The sequence below is a fragment of the Symphalangus syndactylus genome, chromosome 23 (assembly GCF_028878055.3).
Source record: "Symphalangus syndactylus isolate Jambi chromosome 23, NHGRI_mSymSyn1-v2.1_pri, whole genome shotgun sequence".
Classification (NCBI taxonomy): domain Eukaryota; kingdom Metazoa; phylum Chordata; class Mammalia; order Primates; family Hylobatidae; genus Symphalangus; species Symphalangus syndactylus.
This window is the reverse complement of record NC_072445.2, coordinates 57246133-57268115: the sequence shown is the minus strand read 5'-3', so window position 1 is coordinate 57268115 and position 21983 is coordinate 57246133. Positions and strand designations below refer to the sequence as shown.

Genomic DNA, 21983 nt, shown 5'->3' with positions numbered 1-21983 from the left:
TACAGACAGGGTTTCTCCATGTTGCCCAGGCTAGTCTCAAAGTCCTGGGCTCAAGCAATACTGCCCACCTTGTCCTCCCAAAGTGTTGGGATTACAGGCGTGAGCCACAGCATCTGGTAGATGAATTGAGTTTTGACAACTGGGAAAAAACAATCCAGTGGGGAAAGAACTGGTTTTTTTTTTCAACAAATGGTACTGGGAAAACATACACATGCAAATGAACGTAGCTGAGGTTGGGCATGGTGGCTCAAGCCTATAATCCCCACACTTTGAAAGGCCAAGGTGGTAGGTGGATCACTTGAGGTCAGGAGTTCAAGACCAGCCTAGTCGACATAGCAAAAGCCCATCTCTACTAAAAATACAAAAATCAGCCAGGTGCAGTGGCACATGCCTGTAGTCCCAGCTTCCAGGAGGCTGAGGCATTAGAATTGCTTGAGCCTGGGAGGCGGAGGTTGCAGTGAACTAAGATTGTGCCACTGCACTCTGGCCTGGGCGACAGAGCAAGATTGTCTCAAAAATAAAAAAAAAATTTTAAAAAAGAATGCAGCTGGATCCCTATCTCACACCATATCTAAAAATTAACACAAAATGGATTAGAGAGCTAACTGAAGAGCTAAAAACTCTTAGATGAAAACAATGATGTAAGTCTTTGTGATAGTGGCTTAAGACAATGGTCTCTTAGATACGACATCAGAAGCAGAAGAAACATAAGAAAAAATAGACAAACTAGGCCGGGCGTGGTGGCTCACACCTGTAATCCCAGCACTTTCGGAGGCCGAGGCAGGCAGATCACAAGGTCAGAAGATCGAGACCATCCTGGCTAGCACAGTGAAATCCCGTCTCTACTAAAAATACAAAAAAAAAAATTAGCCAGGCATGGTGGCGGGCGCCTGTAGTCCCAGCTACAAACTCAGATAAGGTAGATTTTGAATGATCAAACTGGATATTTTTAAATAACTCATTAAAATGCTAAGGGCTATAAGAAAGAATCAAAACAAAATGCTAGAAATAAAAAACATTAACACAAATAAAGAATGCCTTTGACGAGCAATCAGCAGACTAAAAAAAAAAACAATAATCAGTGAGCTTGAAATAAAACTGGAACATGGTACTTGAGAATGTAGGACAACTATAAAAGGTGAAAAATATTCATAATAGTAATGCTAGAAGGAGAAGAAACAAAGAAAATGAAGTATTTGAAGTAATGATGGTTGATAATTTCCCAAAATTAAGGACAGATACCCCAAACTGCAAATCCAGAAAGCTCAGAGAACACTAAACAGGATAAACATCAAAACATCAACACCTCATCTTCAAACCTAGGTCAAAGACAAAGAGCAAGTCTTGAAAGAAATCAGGAAAAAAAACCAACCAAAAAAAACACTTACCCTATATGAAAGAAGGATAAGAATTATATCAGATTTCTCTTCAGAAATCATGTAAGCAAGAAGAGAGTGGAATGAAATATTTAAGTGTTGGGAAAAAACCCCACCAAGCTAGGATTTAGCATCCAGAGAAATTATCCCTCAGAAGTGAAAGAAAAATAAAGACTTTCTCAGACAAACAAAAATAGAGGGAACTTGTGTCCAACAAACTTGCCTTGCAAGAAATGTTACAAGTTCTTCAGAGAAAAGGAAAATGATATAGGTGAGAAAATAGAATCCTTATGAAGAAAGGGAGAGTCCAAGAAGGAATAAATGAAGATACACTCTTTTATTTTTCTTAATCTTAATCGATCACATAGATAAGTATTCAAAATAGTAACAATATCTTGGGTAACTGCTGTTTATGGATAAGTGAAATGAATAACAGCAATGCTCTAAGGGACAGGAGGGAGGAGTTGGTTATATTCTGTTATAAGATACCTGTACTATGTGTGAAGCAGTATAAGTGGTATTTAAAAATGAACTTAGATGAGCTCTAAGGGAAACTACTAAAAAATCTTTTTAAAGAAGTACAATTGGTATTTTAAATAGAAAAGAAAAATGGAATAATATACAATGCTCAATTAAAATCAGACAATGGGCTAGGCATGTAGCTCATGCCTGTAATCCCTTTGGAAGGCCGAGGCAGGAGGATCACTTGAGCCCAGGAGTTCGAGACTAGCCTGGCCTACATGGCAAAATCTCATCTCTATAAAGAATACAAAAAATTAGCCAGGTATGGTGGTGTGCCCTTGTAGTTCTAGCCACTTGGGAACCTGAAGTGGGAGAATCACTTGAGTCCAGGAAGTCAAGTCTTCAGTGAGCCGAGATCACGCCATTGCACTCCAGCCTGGGTGACAGAGGGAGACCTTGTCTCAAAAAAAAAAAAAAATACATTTTAAAATAAGCAACAGGGAACAAGTATAATGAGTAAGAAACAAATATGGTAGACACTAAAATCCAATTTTAACAATACTTTGAATGTGAATGGTCTAAATATACCAATTAAAAAGACAGAACTGACAAGAGAGAACAAAAAGACCCAAATGTATGTTGTCTACAAGAAACTCACTCTAAATATAAAGACACAGATAGGTTAAAGGGATGGAGAAATACAATGCCAACACGGATCAAAAGGCAGCTAGACTAGTTATATTAATTTCTAACAAAGCAGAATTCAGAACAAGGAAAATTATCAGAGAAAAACAGAAAATAGTACATAATGATCAAGGATCAATTATCAAACAAGATACAACAATCCTTAATTGTTGAGGGTCGTGATCAACTCAGTATACTACTGGAGGCTGTATGTGTAAACAGCAAACTGTTTCTCATAAAAGCAGGATGTTGGCAAATTGACAAACTGTGTCTGCTGCCCAGAAGCAATGATGAGGGCAGCCACCACCCAGGCATAAGTGTTTCTTGTGATTAGGAAAAACTGAAGCCTGTTAGCAATAATGTGAACCTGTGATCAATCAAGCAGCTGACCAATCATTACCTCCTCCTCCCTGCTCTTTCTACCCAATAAATACTAAGGGCTGTAGAGTCTCAGGCGGCTGCCTTTGCTCACTAAAAGCAGGGAGCCCTTTTCTTCTTCTCTTCTTCTCTCTTCTCCTTCCCCATGTTACCCTTACTTTAAAATAGTTACCTTTGTCTTAAGTTTTCATTTCTATGTCTGTCCCCCTTGATTCAGTCTCATAATGATGGTCTCAAGTAGTAACAGTAGTACCTGTCTCAGTGCCAGTCTCAAGTAGTAACTGTGGCAGTCAGCCACACTTAGTGTGTCTGAGCCTAACAACAAAGTGTCAAAAGATGTGAGACAAAAACTGATAGAGCTACAAGAAGCAGCAGTTAACTCCACAGCTATAACTGAAGACATCAACACCCCTATATCAATAATTGGCAGACACAGCAGGCAGAAAACCATTAAACATATAGTCAAACTGAAAAGTACCATCCATCAACTGGATTTCATTGACATTTATAGTATACTTTATCCAATAACCGCAGAATACATATTCTTCTTAAGCTCACAAAAACATTTACCAAAACAGAATACATTCTGGGACATAAGAAAGACACGCCTTAACTAAAGTCATACAAACTATGCTCTCAGGACTTTAATGGAATTACACTAGAAATCAATAAAAGAAAGATAGCTGGAAAATCCCCAAATATCTGGAGATTAAACAACACATTTTAAAATAACACATCAAAGAAGTCTAAAGAGAAATTTAAAAATATTTTGAACTAAATGAAAACAACTTATCGAAATTTGTGGGATGCAGTGAAAGCAGTGCCTACAGAGAAATTTATAGCACTGAATGTAATGGTGATCTAAAATCAATGATTTAATTTTCCGCCTTAGGAAACTGGAGCAATAAATACAAACCTAGAGAAAGAAGAAGAAATGAGAAATAGAGATAGCAATGAAATTTAAAAAATAAAATAAAATAAAAATCAACAAAATTAAAAGCCAGTTCTTTGAAAAGATCAGTAAAATTGATAAACCTCTAGCCAGGATAACCAAGAAAAAAAACACAAATTATTAATACCAAAATCAAAGACATAAGAAACTATTATTATCAGTAATAGTATCAATACTGATCCCAGACATTAAAAAAGTATTAAAGAAACATTTATAACTAACTTTATGCCCACAAATTTGATTATCTAGATGAAATGGATTTCAAGGCAATTCCTTGAAAGATATAATTTTATCAAAACTCATACAAGGAGAAAATGAAAATCTGAATATGCCTCTATAGATTAAAAAATTAAATCAATAATTAATAACCTTTACAGAAATGAGAAAGAAGAGGAAGAACTCTGGTAACTAGATCGAATTGTAGTGTCAAAATAAACTCCATCCACTGAAAGAGCCCAGAAGCAATGATACCCAATAGTAGCAAGCACACCCATAATAAATCTATTAAATAAAATTCAAGAATATTTGTTGCATAATGTTTGTCTTCAGAATATATCCAATAAGGGTGTACGATATACTGTGTTCAAAAGTTATCTGCATTCATTCTTTTCTTTTATTGTGGTTATTGTTTGTAAAAGCTAAATAAAAACATATACTCAGAAAAAAATAATAGTAACAATAAATAACCTTCCAAAAAAAAAAAAAAAACAAACCCTGGGCCCAGATGGCTTCAGGGTAATTCCAACCAAACATGTAAGGAAGAAATAACACAACTGTCTCCAATCTTTTCCAGAAAATACACTCAGAGGGTACACTTTTTAAGTCATTCTGAGTCTAGCATTACCCTGCCAAAACCAAATAAAGACATTACAAGAAGGGAAAACTACAGACAAATACCTCTTATGAACACAGATGCAAATATCCTCAATAAAGTATTAGCAAATCAAATCCAACAAGGTATAAAAGAACTATACCTCCTTAAAGTCTGGATATTAAAATAAATAAATTAAATTAAAATTTTAAAAAAAGAACTATACAACAAGACTAAGTGGGATTTATCCCAGGTATGCAAGGCTGGCTCAACATTAAAAAAAAACAATGTAATCAATCACATCAAGAAGCTAAAGAAGAAAAATCACATGATCAGACCAATAGATGCAGAAAATGTATCTGACAAAATCCAACACCATTCTTGATAAAAACTCTCAGTAAACTAGGAATAGAGGGGGAGCTTCCTCAACTTAATAAAGAACATCTACAAAAAACCTACAATTAGTATCATACTTAATGGCTAGAAACTAGATGCTTTCTCTTTAAGACGAGGAAAAAGGCAAAGATGTTTCCTTTTATGGCTCTTATTCAACATCATGGGGAAGTCCTAGCTAATGCAATCAGACAAGAAAAGGAAATAAAAGGTATATAGATTGAGAAAGAAAAAATAAACCTCCTTTTGTAGCTGAAAAGATGTTTATGCAGACAATATCAAAGAACTGACAGAAAAAACCTCTTGGAAAAAATAAGCAATCATAGCAAAGTGGCAGGATACAAGGTTAATATGCAGAAGTCAATTTCCTACGCACCAGCAATGAACTGGAATTTTAAACACACAATACCACTTATATTAGCACCAACAAAAAGGAAATACTTAGGCATAAATCTAACAAATATTAACAAAATTGATACCATGAGAACTATAAAACTGCTGAAATAATCAAAGAAAAGCTAAATAAATAGAAAAACAGCCTATGTTCATGGACAGGAAGACTCAAATTTTAAAATTTCGAATTCTGAATAGTTCATTCATGTATATAAGTTACTGACACAATAAGAGGGATCTTTTTTTAATCTTACAAGACCTAAAAATTACTTAATACCTTTGAAATAAAATGCTTTATTTCTGCCAAATGGCATTATGAATATAATAAGACTTAAGAGCACCAAAAGTTAGTTACTACAGCAAGATACACTAGTATACATATATCTATTTATATTAAGAAACTCAGGGCATTGTCTATAACTCACAAGTTACCAATCTTAAACATTTAAGCTTATGAACATATACCCATTTTTTTCTCATGTAAAAGAACAAACTTTAACATCTTTCAACTATCGTAAGTGAAATAATATTAAAAGTGATATATACCAACTGGTGATTCACATAGTAGTGCTATAAAATCAAACCAAAAACATTCCATCAACAACTGCAGGCCAGGTGTGGTGGCTCAAGCCTATAATCCCAGCACTTTAGGAGGCTGAGGTGGGTGGATCACTTGAGCCCAGCAGTTCGAAACTAGCCTGGGCAACAAGGCAAAACCCCGTCTCTACATAAAATATAAAAAATTAGCCAGGCATAGTGGTATGTGCCCGTAGCGCCAGCTACTCAAGAAGCTGAGGTGGGAGGATCAGCTAAGTCCAGGAGTTCAAGGCTGCAGTGAACAGTGATCATGTCACTGTACTCCAGCCTGGGCAAAAGAGTGAGACCTTATCTCAAAAAAACAAACAAAAAACAATTACAGATGCTCCTGTGAAAATATTTCAATCAGGTTACATACTTGAGACATATTTCAGGGTTTAAAAAAGGCAACCACTATCTAAAAGAAATGAGAACTTATAAGAAATAATAAAGAACCAAAAGGAAAGCAATTGTTGAGAAAGCTATGGTTCTCAAAGATTATTAACACAGAAATTATTTGACAAGGTAAACAGAACTTCAGCTGGCCACTGTATTTAAAACATGTTTCTTATTTACTATATTATGTTTTGGCTTCTTAAAAAGCTTGCTGGCCAGGGCTAGTGCTTTCTTAGAGATAAGAGGGCTCACAGGAGCATGTCTTCCATATACAAACCAACCAATCCTGAGTCTACAGCCAAATCCACTTCCTTATCTAACGCTCACATACGAAGCCAGTATTTCCTGCCCTAAATCATTCCAGAGTCAGGTACCAGGCAATTAGAGACCACCTCTACAGCTCGAAGCCTGCAGGAATCATCCAAACTCATCAATCCTCAACTGCTTACTCTGCCCTCCCTTGCCTTTCCCAGGAAATCCCAATACTCTGGCCTGGACTTTTCCATGGCTCCTGTCTTCTGCTTTCCGACTAAAACCTGGTGCTTCCCCTGTGTGGCATGCAGTGACCCTCCCTGAGACCTGTGAGTATAATAAAATTCCTCCTTCTAAGCCTTATTCTCATATCCCCCTGCAGCTGCCCAGACTTTACCACACCGTATCCAACACTACATTCTTAGAATAGCCACTATTAATATACAAAATAAATTTAAGTATATGCATGCTCAAAATATTGCAAAGTGAAATATTAATCACCAGATGATTATCTGCACCAATGGAACTGAGGTAAGAAACTTAAAACTAAAGTAACAGAAAACAGAAATCCTTTTTCAATATTACAATTCAAACCTAGAACATTTTGCTTTCTCATCTGTGATTAAAAAAAAAATTTGTTCCAATTCTAATTCTATGCTGACAGTAAAGCAGCTACTTATCTCTCTCTCTACACTGCAACTTCTCTACCACATTCTTCCCAAAGCATAAAGAATCATGGAAAACAGAAATTCTTTCTTGCCTTCGGAAAGTTCACAATAATATACATCAAGTTGCATCTTTCTTCAGCTGCATCTTTCTCCCATTACCTCTCGAAGAGCTATAAAAATATAAATATACAATACCTTAAATTAAGGCCTGGCTATATTTACTAAGATGGCCTTCAAAGTACCTATTCATTTATCCTGCCTTTTAATAATTAAGACAATAAGGCTCTAAAAACAAGAAAAGCCTATTAGTTTGAGAGTTCCTCTGACAATCCTTTGTCAAATAATTCCATCTGTAGTTAACTACTACAACAACAACAAAACACAAAATAACTTGGTTTCCTGATTTGTTAAACTGTTAAGGTGTTAAATGTTAAGGAAAATGATCTATCATATGTATAAAACAACATATTCTACTTTTCACCCAATAGACACAAAATTGTTTGTTTCTAATAAACTGACATTTTTGGTTAATAAAATTATTTATATTTTAATCCATATTTAAAATCTTGTTTTTCAACATATCCCTATAAGATTAATAAACAATAAAAAGTAGCAACTTTAAATCACACAAATAAGTTCAGAAGAAACTGATTTACATTTCAATTCTATAAACATTACAGGTTCTACTTGTACCAAATGAGGTGTACCTATAAAACTATGGAAACTGAGATGCATTTTACTGTTTTGTTTTTCAACAATATTTCTCTTCACAAGTGCTATAACTTAAAATTTACACTGGATGTTCAAGACTTTTTCATAGGAAGTCTCCAATTTTTAATATAAATCGGTCAAAAAATAGTGTTCTTATTTACATAACAATTAGAAGAAAAAAAAGGAAAATTATTTCAGAAATAAAGACAAGCTAAATGGAACACAAAATAACAGACCCCCCCAAGAAAAGAGGAAAGAGAATGGAGGAAATTTTCAAAATAACGTAGTCAGTCAAGTGTTACAGCTCTTTTAAAATTTCTCTGGCAGGCTTTCCAGTTTTTACCAAAAAACCCTTCAAAAAAATAAGTAAAATAATAAAAAGTTAGTCAAAGAAGATCCAACATACATTCATAATTAGAATCCCTAAAAAACAAACCCATGTAATGGAACAGAACAAATATTGAAAACCATCATATGAAAAAACTTTTCTGAAATAAAACACTTGAATCTACTACTTAAGACCATACCAAGATCAACACCAAGACATATTCAAGTAATGATTCTTTAAAGAAAAAGAAAAATCTTTCAGGTATCCAGGCAAATGACCCAATTTCTTGTAAGAAAAAAATGTCTGAAGACTTTGAAAATGTCCATGGAGCTCATAAAAAAACACAGCTGGGTGCTGTGGCTCATGCGTGTGATCCCAGCACTTTGGGAAGCTGAGGTGGGAAGATCATCACTTGAGCCCAGGAGTTCAAGACCAGCCTGAGCAACACAATGGGACCCTGTCCCAACAAATATAAAAATAAAAAATAAAGTTAGCTGAGCATAGTGGTGCACACCTGTAGTCCCAGCTACTCAGGAGGCTGAGGCTGGAGGATCGCTTGGCCCCAGGAGGTTGAGGCTGCAGTGAGCCACGATTGTGCCACAGCCCTCCAACCTGGGCAACTGAGAGTCTGTCTCGGAAAAAAAAAAAAGAAAAGAAAGAAAGAAAACATGAGCCAGGGATTTTACATCCAATCAAAGCTTCAAATATAATGAGTATAATGGTCACAAGCAAATAGTTTGAACCGAAAGGACTTAAAAGAATATCGTTCCCATGAGCTCACTTGTAGAATGTGAGCTTCAGATAACCAAAAAATCCTCAAAGTATCTTTGGGATAAGGTCTGATGATGAGTATTGAATATAATTTAAAATTAACACTAAGTGATCAAAATAAAGATAACAGCATAGTGCATGCAAATGTTATATGCTGGTAAAATACAGATATAAAACAATTAACAAAAAAGAGAGTTTACAGAAAAAGCAATGACCTACTGATACACTCAACTACCTGGATGAGTATCACATGCATCATGCTAAGTGATTACAAAATAGCCATTCTCAAAAGGTTACATTTATATAACATTCTGGCTTCAAAAGGCAAAACTATAGGGACAGAAGACAGATCAGTGGTTGTGAGGAGTTAGGGGTGGGAGGAGGGTTTGAGATAAAGGGGCAACAAGACAAAGTTTGGGGTGGTTGTTATGTAATTCTAGTTGTGGTGGTTGTTATGTAATTCTATTTGTCAAAACTCATAACTATACACTGAAAAAAATGTATTTTACTGCACATTAATCAATAATACATTTTAAGTGCAAAAAAACCCACAGACACTGGGGAAAGGGAAGAAAAGGTACTGAAGAGGTTACTAGCTAATTTCATTATTGCTCACAATACAAGAGTACCTTAAAAGGAGGGGACTATAGGTATTAGTATAAACGTACCTCTCTCAATGTAAAAATACACTAAACCTCTCAAAAAAAAAAGAGCAAACAAAATAGATAAAATAAAAAACTTCAAAAGCAACAAAAATGTTTCAAGTTTCCTTTCACTCCCATCCCCATTTAACCACTTCCTCTACTTACAGCCAACTAGTGTCATCAGCTATTTGTGATACCTCTTCAAAGTTTTCGATGGCATTATTTGCTTCCATTTTCAAAAGGAAATGATAAAAGAATAAACCAAGAACTAATGAAAATGGTTACCTGAGGGGGGAAGAAAAAAAGGATGACGTGAACCTTCTGTGAAGTGCCTTCTTTCCTTTTTTTTTTTTTTTTTTTTTGAGAGAGAGTCGCGCTGTCACCCAGGCCAGAGTGCAGTGGAGCAATCTTGGCTCACTGCAACCTCCACCTCCCGAGCTCAAGCGATTCTCCTGCCTCAGCCTCCTGAGTAGTAGCTGGGATTACAGGCATGTGCCACCACACCTGGTTAATTTTTGTATTTTTAGTAGAGATGGGGTTTCGCCACATTGGCCAGGCTGGTCTCAAACTCCTGACCTCAGGTGATCCTCCCACCTCGGCCTCCCAAAGTGCTGGGATTACAGGCGTGAGCAACCGCACCTGGGCCAAGTGCCTTCTTAAACAGTCTTACTTTGAAACAATGTGAATGTTTTACGTAATTAAAACAAAAATTTAAAAATCAGTCCCTAAGAATGGAAGATAATTTTAAATAAGTGAAACTAGTATATACCAAGTTGGTGGCAGAAATACAGAAAAAAGAATTACTTCAAGTGACTTTAAAACACAGTATTTTGAATATCCATCCCTAATGGGATATATTCTAAAGACTGAAGCAAAATTAAAAAAAAAAAAGACTGCAAAAAAAATACAGTATTCAATGTTCTTAATACTGATTTTTTTTTTTTTAATTGATGGAGTTTTGCTCTTGTTGCCCAGTCTGCAGTGCAATGGCGTGATCTTGGCTCAATGCAACCTCTGCCTCCTGGGTTCAAGTGATTCTCCAGCCTCAGCCTCCCGAGTCACTGAGATTACAGGCTCCCGCCACCAGGCCCAGCTAATTTTTGTTACTAGTAGAGACAGGGTTTCGCCACGTTGGCCAGGCTGGTCTCAAAACTCCTGACCTCAGGTGACCCACCTACCTCTGCCTCCCAAATTACTGGTATTTTAATTTGGAAACGTATCAAGATATTCTAGGCTAAAGCAAATAAATATGTTAGTATCACTAGAATCAAAGATTCTCAGAATAAGAAAAAAGAAGTATAAAATGAGAGACTTTAAAACTGATTTGGAAACTCTGCAACTCACTTTGAAATGCATTTTTAAAAGATGGGGTGTGGATGAACAGATCTGTAATAAAGTATATATAGCAAAATCTTAATTCTAAAATCTAAGTGCTGTGTACAAGGGTATTCACTGTATTAACTCTGTCTTCTGTATGTCTGTAAATGTTCGGGAGGAAAACTCCTTAGATTCTGTACTATACAAATCACAAAGAATCACTGGGATGAATCTCAACTCTTAACCAATCTGTTTTTCCATCTGACAACAATTACTTGTCAGCAACCATTTTAAAACATTTCAACTACTCCTCCAAAAAACTATCCAGACTACCAAATCATCCACAAAGCCAAAAGGTCTAGGACCAAAAGATCATTTCTCCTTATCTTGGAATGTTAATCAACCTAAGTGATTCCAGCAATAGGCAAAGAGCAAGAACTCAATATATCTGAGATAAACATAAATAGCATGGTTATAAACTGTTTTCCTGGTTCTGAGAAACTGAAATATGATTTCAAGTAATATATTCATCAGGACAAAACTATACAATCTCAAAGTTATATGACATGGGTGTCTTTAAGACATTAAAATGAAATTTTCTCCCTGAATTTTCAATTAAATTTATATTAAAGTAAAAGTATAAGAACTGGTACCCATGAGAATATTTTTTTAATCTCTCATGTGATTCAAATACATCTTAAACCAATTTTTCTTTCTTAGACTAATGTTGAAAGCAGTTTTAATAGAGAAAAAAAGCTGGAGAGAATATACTCCAAAATGTCAACTGCCATTAATCCGGGTGGTAGGATTGTATATGCTTTTAAAAATATGTATGTTTTTTTCTATTTCACAGGATTTATTTGATTTTCCCTTTTGCATTAAGAATGCATTACCGTGTAACTGGAAAAAAAATTTCTTGAAAAAAAAAAACAAAAAACTACCTATACTTGTTAAGTATAAAATAACTGACAGAATAAGAGGTAAGGGTGACTTGGGATGTAAACTGCACTAAAGATAACCAACTCAAGAATAATTTGAGAAACATGATGGTTATATATCTCTAGGTCACTTTTCCCATATTTCATACCTTCTTAAATAACCAATTTTTCTCTCCACCAAAAATGTGACTCCTACCATTCTTGATGGTTTCAAAATGTAGGTAAAGAACATACCCAAAATCCAAGACTCACATTCTGTTCATTCCATAAATATTGAATATCTGTACTCTGTACTATGCACAGCAAGTGCTAGGGGATTACAAAAGAAAAGATGTTATTATCCCTACCCACCTCTACTCAGTTAACATATTGATGCAGCACCTATTTTGTGTCTGGCATTGTTCTACACACCATGGATATAGCAGTAAACAAAACAAACCAAAAAAGCCTCTCTGATAAAGATTCCCTTCTCTTGTCTTTCATTGTTATGCCCTACACTTAGCCAAATGCAGCAAATCCACCTCAGAAATCCCTCTGCGTCTCCTTAAAACTCACTAAAAACAGCAATATATAAATCTCTCATTTTGTCTGAGTATGTCAGCTCCATGCTGATTTCATTTTTTCCCTACCCAGCCTGAACTAAAATGGTCCATTTAGATATTCCCTCACCAGTAGCCTCAATTAATACAATTGTTCTTCCAACTTACCTAACCTATAGTTTCCCATTTTGTATCAATCATACAACTCAACTTTCCTCTCTAACCAGCTGGGTATATAGTAAAAAATTACAAGTATGTAAATCGCTGTCACAAATTCGTGGTTTTAAATCTCATAGTTCCTCAATACCTTCACTTCTCTGATCAATGAACATTTACTAAATATCTATGTGTAGGATGACACAGATAAAGCTGTGGCAAAGACAAAAGTCTGTGCCCTCCCTAAAGGGACACTCTAACAGGCAGGACAGATCTTAAATAAATAATTATGAAGGTGATTAAATGCTATGAAGGGGAAGTACAAGATGCTGTGAAAGGGCGTTAACAGAGGAGCCTAATCTCATTTGGAGGTGAAAAGGCTGTCAAGACAGGCTTCCAGAAGTAGTGGTAAGTGCCAATAAATTCCACACAGCATCCCACGTTCCTAATTTATACTTAAATCCCCATATCCCACCTGCTGGGCAAAGGAACTTGCCTCATTCACCTCCTCAGCCTTCTCCTGGACTCACTAGTGATTCCTTCTCCTCAGCATATACATACAACAAGGTCTCCCACCCAAACATAAATTGGAATAATTTTTCTGGAGAGTAATTTGGCCATGTGTATCATAAGCCTTAAAAATGTGCATACCCCTTCTTGTGATCCATAATTCCACTTCAAGAAATCTTTCCTAAGGAAATAAAGACAAATTTCATGTAAAAAAGATTATTTAGAATAGTGAAAGAATTAAAACAATCTAAATAACTGGCAACAGGAGAACAGCTATGGATGTGCCTTAATAAACTTATAACAGACTATGCCACAGCCAAAAATAAAAAGATATTCAGAGCTTTTAATCTCATAGAAAAATGCTTATAATTATGAAAGAAATACACTGTAACTGTTACATAGAAATAAATCAATAATAATCCTCTACAAAAAAATTTAAAAATAAGCCAGGCATGGTGACACATCTCTGTAGTCCTAGCTACTTGAGTGGCTGAGGCAGGAGGATCACTTGAACCCAACAGTTTGAGGTTACAGTGAGCTATGACTGCGCCACTGCACTACAGCCTGGGCAACAGAGAAATACCCTGTCTCCCCAAAAATACTAAATAAATCAATGATAAACACAGGATGTAAAAACCTGTATAAAGAAGATACCAGGCCAGGCACGGTGGCTCACACCTGTAATCCCAACACTTTGGGAGGCCTAGGTGGGAGGATCACGAGGTCAAGAGATCAAGACCATCCTGGCCAACATGGTGAAACCCTGGTCTCTACTGAAAATACAAAAAGTAGCTGGGCGTGGTGGCGTGCGCCTGTAGTCCCAGCTACTGGGAGGGGGGCTGAGGTGGGAGAACTGCTTGAACCTGGGAAGCAGAGATTGCAATTGCAGTGAGCCGAAATTGCACCACTGCACTCCAGCCTGGCAACAGAGCGAGACTCTGTCTCAAAAAGAAAAAAAAAAAAGAGTATAACTAAGCTTAAAATATAAGTGTATATATAATCCGAAAGAAATGAGCAGAAGTATTGATAGCAATTAATTATACAAAATTATGGTTTAGTTTTCTCCCTTACATTTTTCTGTACTTTTTTTTCTTTCCTGAATTTCCAAAATTTCTTTTTTTTTTTTCCCCTGAAATAGTCTCACTCTGTAGCCTAGGCTGGAATGTAGTGGCAGAAACACAGTTCACTGCAGCCTTAACTTCCTGGGCTCAAGCGATCTTCCTGGCTCAGCCTCTCATATAGCTGGGACCACAGGTGCATGCCACTACACCCGGCTAATTTTATTATTTTTATTTATTTATTTATTTTTTGAGATGGAGTCTGGCTCTCTTGCCCAAGCTGGAGTGCAGTGGCACGATCTTGACTCACTGCAGCCTCCGCCTCCCAGGTTCAAGGGATTCTCCTGCCTCAGCCTCCCGAGTAACTGGGTACAGGCATGTGCCACCACGCCCAGCTATGTTTTTGTATTTTTGGTAGAGACAGGGTTTCACCATGTTGGCCAGGCTGGTCTCAAACTCCTGACCTCAGATGATCCACCCACCTCGGCCTCCCTAAGTGCTGGGATTACAGGCATGAGCCACCATGCCCGGCCTAATAAACAGGGTCTCACTTTCTGCCCAAGCTGGTCTCAAACTACTGAGCTCAGGCAATCCTTCCACCTCAGCCACCAAAAGTGCTGGGATTACAAGCATGAGCCACCACGCCTGGCCTTGAATTATCAAATTGGCAGTGTATTACTTTTCTAAATGGGTTGTGAATTATTGTTTCTCACAACAGCAACACAGCTACTAAGTCCACTGGCACATTATCTCCATTCCTTACCTCTAACTCTTTGACACACTGCACCTACTATCACCCCAATTTTAAGGAAACTGCTATCACAAGGATTAATTAATCCCCCAAATGACAAACCAGTGGAGACTTAGCAGTCCTTCTTTGAACTGACTTCTTTGGCTTCTAAAAACACCTAGGATCTGCCTTCTAATTCTCTGACCATTCTTTTATAGAATCTTAGATGATTATGTAACAAGAAAAAAATTTTTTTAAAAATTCATAAGTACATGAAAAGAATCTCAGATGAATTCCCTCCTTCTATATGTCCTTTACATTCGGTTTTTCAGGTGTCCACCCTAGGCCCTCTTTTTTTTTTTTTTTTACACTACATACTTGGGTGATCCTATCAATTCCCATGGCTTTAACAACTTACCTTCTGACAACTCCAAAATCTACCTTCAGCCCTACTCTCCTAAATCTCATTTATTTTTAGTCAAAGCCTTTGCTATTAATTTTCTGGGAGTCCCCTAGCAGCTCAAACACTGTTATCATCATCATCTTCTTTAAAAATCCACTTCCTGGCCAGGTATGATGGCTCACAACTGTAATCCCAGTACTTTGGGAGGCTGAGGCAGGAGGATCCCTTGAGCCCAGGAATTAGAGGCTGCAGTGAGCTATGATCACACAACTGTACTCCAGCCTGGGCAACAAAGTGAGGCCCTATCTCTTAAAAAAAAAAAAAAAAAAAATCCCCTTCTGGTATTTTCTGATGTGTTTGGTCACATCACTATCCATTTAATCTTCTAAGCCAAAAGCTAGGGAGTCATTCTTAACACTCTCTCAACAACTATCTTTACGTACTTACTACTCTTACTTTCTAATCAAGGAAATAAAGACAGATTTCATGTAAAAAAATTAAGTCCTAATTAGTTAACAAATCTGTCTACTTTCCTCTCCAACCCCACCACACAGATTAAACCCTCAATTTATTATTACAATAACCCAACTGATCTCTGGAGGTCAGTCTCAAATCTATTTTCCCTGTTACCCTCAGATAACCTACCTAAAAAGCAAATCCAACCATATAATTCCCTGCTTAAAACTAGCACCTGAAAGATAAAAGGTAACACCCACTAGCATTAGAAGTCCCTTCATGATCATCTCCAGACACATTCCTCCCACAAAACTTTATGCTGAGCTTCCTCCAGCAGGAGCAGCAGCAGCAGCAGCAGCAGCAAGCAGGGGCAAGAAGACATGAGTTTGCTGTGCACCAGGCATCTTTTTTCAGAGCAGCATCAAGCTATCTTGAGTTTGCTTCACACCAGGTACTCTAATAAGTGCTTTAAGTGAGTTACGTAATTTAGTCTTATGAGGTTGGCACTATTATTTCCTTTTCACAGACTGAGAGAATCTGTCAAAAAATACAAAATCACAGAACTAGTTAAGTAGCAGAGCCAAGATTTCTATCTCCACTATATTTCTCAACAAAAGTAACTAGTCAGCTTCTAAAACAGCTACTAATATTTAAAATCTCTGTTCATATCCTATCTTGTGAAGGATACCTGAGCAACTGAAGGACAGAGAAGCTTATGTTTAACTGTATTCCTCTTCTGTAATTTTATGTAAGCTTCCTAGATAGACTTCCCTGACCACCACCCTGTCTTCCAACAGAGTTGGTTACTTCCTCCAACATACTTCTCTAATTTGTTTATATGTCTACTACTGTGTATCTCATACTGGATTTTATTATTTATTTACATGTTCATTTCCCTTCTTACCTGCAAACTTCTGGAAAGTAGGTACCCTTTCTCAGCCATGTTTACAGCCCTGTCTCCATCTTTGTCAATCCTAGGTTCTTAGCACAGTATCTGGCACATAACAGGTACTTGACAAATTAAATCTCCTCCTCTGTTATTTTCCTCCTGTTATTTTTTTTTTAATCTCTATCAAACTCTATCCTCAGGCAACCACCTCACAACCTAACTCCTAGCCCTAGCCCGTACACTCTATAGCAGTTTTGCAGACCGCCATCACACACTTCATCCTCTCCCGACTTTGTACTACCTTTCTAAAGCAGGTATCATATATCTTCCCTACTCAAAAAGATTGAAGGCAGTCTGGGTGCAGTGACTCATGTGCCTGTAATCCGAACACTTAGGGAGGCAGGAGGATAGCTTGAGGCCAGGAGTTCAAGACCAAGACCAGCCTGTGCAACATACCGAGACCCATCTCTACCAAAAAAAAAAAAAAAAATCTGGGCATGGTGATGCACACCCGTAGTCCCAGCTACCTGGGAGTCTAAGCTGAAGCAGGAGGATCACTTAAGTAAGGGAGGTCAAGGCCACAGACAGCCATGATTGTGCCACTGTACTACAGCCTGGATGACAGAGCAAGACTCTGCCACAAACAAAAACAAAACAAAAAACTGAAAGCTCCCTTCTACCTATAGAGTATATTTCACCCTACAACTATCATCAAGGCTCTATAACATCTGATTCCATTCTTACTTTTTTTCCTTTTTTTGTTTTTTGAGAGATGAAGTCTCACTCTGTTGCCAGGCTGGAGTGCAGTGGTGTGATCTCGGCTCACTGCAACCTTCGCATCCTGGGTTCAAGCGATTCTTCTGCCTTGGCTACCCAAGTAGATGGGACTACAGGCGTGTGCCACCACACCCAGCTAATTTTTGTACTTTTTAGTAGAGATGGGGTTTCACTATATGTTGGTCAGGCTAGTCTTGAACTCTTTATCTCAGGTGATCCATCCGCTTTGGGCTCCCTAAGTGTTGGGATTACAGGCATGAGCCACCACGCTCAGCCTATTCTTACTTTTGTAACTCTTCCTTATAATCCAAGTCCCCAACAATACTGAACCATGTATCTCTGCCAAAGACCACAAAGTTGCACTCTTCCTGTGAGAGTATTCTGGCCATTTACCATAGTCTGGAATGTTCTTTCCCAAAAAGGCCTCTCAAATTCTTACTCATTTTGTAAGGTCTACCAACTACTACTTCCTGTATAAATCTGTTTCCTTGAGCCAAAATTAATTACTCTCTCCTCAGTTTTCCCATATATGGTCTCATTCTGAAGTACTTAGTATATTACGTCTTAGAGTTGCATATTTCTGCTTCCTGCCTTGTCCCACCATATCTTCCAAACACCATATACCAACAGTTTGGTCAACAAAGGACTATATATATATAGTCCTTTATATATATATATATATAGTCCTTTATATATATATATATACATACATATACATATATAGTCCTTTATATACATACATACATATATAGTCCTTTATATATATATAGTCCTTTATATACATATATCTATATATAGTCCTTTATATGTATATATATATAGTCCTTTATATATATATGTATATGTGTGTATATATATATATATATATATATATATATATATACACATATATAGTCCTTTGTTGGACAGCCCAGGTATGTAGTAGGTACAGCCCAGGTATGTAGTAGGTACAGCCCAGGTATGTAGAAGGCTATACCATCTAGGTTTACGTAAGCACCCTTTATGATGTTCATAAAAAAACATCGCCCAATGACTCATGTCTTAGAACATGTTCCATAGTTCAGCGACATATGACTACACTAAATTTGATCTTCCTCAAGGGCAGGGACCACATTCAGTTCACTCACTGTATTAATTGAGTTTGTACTAAATGTCAGGTCCTCTAGTAAGAACTATGAATAAGACAAATCAATAAAATAATTTCCTATCCCCACTCAGCTGCTGACAATGTGATATATCATAGGTGTTCAACATGTATTTGTTAAATAAATATATTGCTTATAATAAATATATTGTTTACTCTTTGTTCACATTTACCCTGTGCTTCCATTTGCTGCTTACAACCAATCAAACCTAGAAGGCAAGATCCTTCTAGTTTTCAAAGCCTTTTAAGGCCAGACAGGAAGAAAGACCTTTGTTCTCCTCCTCCCCCTAAGAAATAATCTAGAAAGTCAGCAAGCATAAAAGGAACATTCTGAAAGAGTGCAATTTATTATCAGCAGAAGAATTTAGGAACAGAACAGAGACTGAATTACTTGCCAGTTCTCACTGAAACACTGTCAAAGAGTGGCATCAATATTTTGTTTGAAGAGCTAAAAATACCATTCATAATAAATAATAATTCTAAAAACTTTCAAATAAAAATTTTATTATTTCTCACATTTAGAATTAACTGTATCTCCACTGCCTCTATTAATATGCACAATTTAAAATTTGAATGAAATCCCTGAACTGAAAGTACCTAAGATACAGACTCCTTAAAGAAATTCATCTCAATGGTCAATGATCACTAAAATAAGGGAAAGTAAACACACACTCATTAAATATATGCCCTAAAGGAGTTATGCAGGGCCAGGCATGGTGGCTCACAACTGTAATCCCAGCACTTTGGGAGGCCGAGGTGGGTGGATCATTTTGAGGTGAGGAGTTCAAGACCGGCCTGGCCAACATGGTGAAACCCCATCTCTACTGAAAATACAAAAATTAGCTGGGTGTAGCGGGGCATACCTGTAATCCCAGCTACTAGGACAGACTAAGACAAGAGAATTCCGTGAGCCCAGGAGCCAGAGGTTGCAGTGAGCCAAGATTGCGCCACTGAACTCCAGACTGGGTGACAGAGACTCCGTCTCAAAAAAAAAAAAAAAAAAAAAAAAAAAAAAGTCATGTAGATAAAGTGATTTAGTGAAATGCATTAGAATTTATTTTTAAATTAATAATATTTAAACAGACTATTTTGTCCTAAAAAATTTATTTAGCTGCACATATATAAAACTTAGGTTCAGTTTAAATGAAAACTATGGCAGAAAATGAAATATATTCTTTCACTCAATAAAAGGAACTTTCTTCAGGTCTCATTTACTAGGCAATAAAGGAATACAAGTAACAATCATGACAGTCATATTCCTAATTTTCCAGGGTAAACCTAGAAATAACATACACCATAGGAGAAATTAAAAGTCTTTACAAGCACATAATACATTAACACCAGTTCTTTCTACCCTATTGAAAGAGGCAATTCACACCCAACTCTTGCCATTTCATGAGAAAATTTGTTGCCAAGGACAATTTATTTTAAAAACTGAGATCTGGGATAAACACTTTGTTTAAAAGAAAACTCAGTGTTTTTTTGTTTGTTTGTTTGTTTTTGAGACTGAGTCTCGCACAGTCACCTGGGATGGAGTGCAGTGGCATGATGTCGGCTCACTGTAACCTCTGCCTCCTGTGTTCAAGCGATTCTCCTGCCCCAGCCCCCCAAGTAGCTGGCATTACAGGTGCCTGCCACCACGGCCGGCTAATTTTTTGTATTTTTAGTAGAGACGGGGTTTCACTATGTTGGCCAGGCTGGTCTAGAACTCCTGACCTCATGATCCACCGGCATGAGCCTCCCAAAGTGCTAAAGGCTAGAACCACCGTGCCCGGCGAAAATTCAGTTTTAAATTAAGCACAATAAACTCTCAGATGGGCATACGTGATTGCAAACAAAAGGTGCCTAACAGCTACTCTTTCTGGTCCATGCTTTACAAAGATGTTGAGATTTTTAGGAAAGAATCTTTTTTCCAGAAAAACATCACTTGGCCAAAATTAGCAATATGAGTTGCTTTTTTTCATAAATGAATTGTTCTTTGCTTCCAAAAACAATGGGTTGGGCCTAGAACTTTGTTCGACACGTTTACCAGAGAGATAAATGAATGTGACCAAAGAAATACAAGTTTGGCCAGGTGCAGTGGCTCACACCTATAATCTCAGTACTTTGGGAGGCCGAGGTGGGTGGATCACCTGAGGTCAGGGGTTCGAAACCAGCCTGGCCAACATCGCAGAACACCGTCTCTACTAAAAGCACAAAATAAGCTGGGCGTGGTGGCGCATGCCTGTAATCCAACTGCTTGGAAGGCTGAGGCAGGAGAATCACTTGAACCTGGGAGGCAGAGGTTACAGTGAGCTGAAATCACGCCATCGCACTCCAGCCTGGGCAACAAGAGCGAAACTCCATCTCAAAAAAAAAAAAAAAAAGGCGGGGGGGGCGAGGCACAGTGGCTCACACCTGTAATCCCAGCACTTTGGGTGGCGGAGGCAGGTGGATCGCCTGAGGTCAGGAGTTTGACACCAGCCTGGGCAACAGGGTGAAACCCCATCTCTACCAAAAACACAAAAATTAGCCAGGCATGGTGGTATACGCCTGTAATCCCAGCTACTTGGAAGGCTGAGACAGGCAGAATTGCTTGAACCCAGGAGGTGGAGGTTACAGTGAGCCAAGATCGTGCCACTGCACTCTGGCCTGGGCAACAGAGCAAGACTCTGTCTCAAAGCAAAACAAAACAAAAAAAACAATACTTTTCTCCAAGAACATACAAGAAATAGTACTTCTAATCCATTCATTTATTCATACCTTTAAAAGCTGGATATAAATTAAGTACTGGAGTTATAGAAATTAAAATAGTCCCTTACTCTTAAATCTATAGGGTCATGTTGGCAGTAGGCAGACAATTGAAACAATATAAATATCATAATTACAGTCTGGCCAAAATGTAAAGGAGGCATAGAAAAGGCATATTCCTACTTTAGGGAGAAAATGCCATAAGAAAGGTATTCCTAAACTAGGACTTGAAGACTAATTAATTAGCTAGGCAAATAGAGAAAGGTTTAAGAGAAGGTGAAGGAAGGGCATGCATAAGGAACTAGAAATATAAGCCAGCATGCGTAGTCAGAGAACTCCAAATGGTACCTCATAGATGAAGAGCAGGTGAGAATTAGGGATTCTTCAACATAGTTAGTCATCAGGGAAATATAAATTAAAACCACAGCAAGAAATCACTAGAAACCTATTATAATGGCTAAAAATTTAAAAAAAAATGACAATACCTAGTGCTAAGATCAACAGGAACTCTCATACATTGCTGGTAGAAATGCAAACTAGT

The 21983-nt window shown here is 37.3% G+C and overlaps 1 protein-coding gene and 1 non-coding gene across 3 annotated transcripts in view; one reads left to right on the top strand and one right to left on the bottom strand.

Annotated features, from left to right (window-relative positions):
* RANBP9 (RAN binding protein 9) overlaps nucleotides 1–21983 on the bottom strand; it is an 89974-nt gene that overhangs the window by 49681 nt on the left and 18310 nt on the right. The window lies entirely within an intron of this gene.
* On the top strand, nucleotides 8346–8407 carry LOC129473861 (U7 small nuclear RNA). The gene has a single exon (XR_008654389.1). It is a non-coding gene; the product is annotated as a U7 small nuclear RNA (small nuclear RNA).